The sequence below is a fragment of the Chiloscyllium plagiosum genome, unplaced genomic scaffold, assembly GCF_004010195.1.
Source record: "Chiloscyllium plagiosum isolate BGI_BamShark_2017 unplaced genomic scaffold, ASM401019v2 scaf_9129, whole genome shotgun sequence".
In the NCBI taxonomy this organism is placed as follows: Eukaryota; Metazoa; Chordata; class Chondrichthyes; order Orectolobiformes; family Hemiscylliidae; genus Chiloscyllium; species Chiloscyllium plagiosum.
This window is the reverse complement of record NW_025214474.1, coordinates 6,005-8,065: the sequence shown is the minus strand read 5'-3', so window position 1 is coordinate 8,065 and position 2,061 is coordinate 6,005.

Sequence of the window (2,061 nt, the reverse complement as noted above, 5' to 3'; positions counted from 1 at the left end):
AAGTGGTGGAGGCTGGTACAATTGCAACATTTAAGAGGCATTTGGATGGGTATATGAATAGGAAGGGTTTGGAGGGATATGGGCCGGGTGCTGGCAGGTGGGACTAGAGTGGGTTGGGACATCTGGGTCGGCATGGACAGGTTGGACCGAAGGGTCTGTTTCTATGCTGTACATCTCTATGACTGTATAAATGGGACTGGGACGTATTGAGATGTCTGGTTGGGGGCGGCGGGGTGGGGAACAAAAGTTTGACCGAAGGGTCTGTTTCCATGCCGTACAACTCTGTACCAGAACTGAAAGCTGGCAGGTGGGTGAATTGGTGAGCACTGAATGCCAGCTCAGATACATGGCTACAGACTGGGCAAGACTGGAACCCACTGATTGAAGGGCACTTGACATTTGACAAGGACGAGAGGAAAGGGATAAGGTGGGGCGGCTCTGGTAATAAAGGTGTGGAACTTGCCTATTTACCCTATCCATGCCCCTCATAATTTATAAACCTCTGTAAGGTCATCCCTCAGCCTCCAACGCTCCAGGGAAAACAGCCCCAACCTGTTCAGCCTCTCCCTGTAGCTCAAACACTCCAACCGTGGCAACATCCTTGGAAATCTTTTCTGAACCCTTTGAAGTTTCCCAACAGAATTGTACGCAGCAAGTCTTTAGGCCGTCTGTGTGCCCTTACTTACAGTGTGGAAACAGACCCTCCAAAGAGCAACCCACCCAGACCCATTCCCAACCATTTACCCCTTAACCTAACATTACAGGCAATTTAGCCTGACCAATCCACCCGAACCTGCACATCCCTGAGCACTATGGGTAATTTAGCACGGCCAATCCACCCGAACCTGCACATCCCTGAGCACTATGGGTAATTTAGCATGGCCAATCCACCATAACCTGCACAACCCTGAGCACTATGGGTAATTTAGCACAGCTAATCCACCCTAACTTGCACATCCCTGAACACTATGGGCAATTTAGCATGGCCAATCCACCCTAACCTGCACATCCCTGAGCACGATGGGTAATTTAGCACAGCTAATCCACCCTAACCTGCACATCCCTGAGCACTATGGGTAATTTAGCATGGCCAATCCACCCTAATTTGCACATCCCTGGGTACTATGGGCAATGCAGCATGGCCAATCCACCCTAACCTGCACATCTTTGGAGTGTGGGATGAAACCGGAGCACCCGGAGGAAACCCACACAGTCACGGGGAGAATGTGCAAACTCCACACACACACAGTCGCCTGAGGCCCTTATTTACTGGGACTGAGTTATGTTTGGTTCCCCCGCTCCATTCCTGCCAAATGCTGATAACGTTTGTCCAACTGCCTCATCCGTTTCCAAACGTCCCTTTTCTTCACAGTGGGAAGGTCATTGATGAAGCAGCTGAAGATGGTTGACCCTGTGGACGTGACCCTGCTGACCTCTCGCAGGCGGGACGGTGACCCTCCAACAACCACCATCATCTTCCCCTGTGCTGGGCAAGATCCCAACACACGGAGAGTTTGCTCCCTACTCCCTATTTCCAGTTTTGCCAGGGCTCCTCGAGACCACACTCACTCGAACGAGACCCTGATGTCCCTCTCCCCTCCCCGCTTTCATTTCCAGCCAAATGGAACTATCGGAAAGCTGGGGGATTTTAACCGTTGAAGTGGAAAAGGCTACGAGAAGCTGAAATCGAATGGGGTGGGGAGACCCCTGTGTCCCTGAACAGCATCCTGGGGTATGGTGCGATGGTCACTGGGGAATCGATGAGAGGGGGAGGGTGTGTGTGTGTATATATTTATATAAAATATACACACACACTCTCTCATACTCTCACACAGATATACACACACACACAGACAGATACTCATACACACTCTCACCCACACACAGACAGACACAGTCTCACATGCACATTCTCTCATACACACACACTCACTCACATTCATAGACACACACTCATACACAAACTTTCACATACAGACGCACACACACACACAGATACACACAGACACACACACAGGTGCACAACACAGACACACACGGCGATGCAGATACACACAGAGA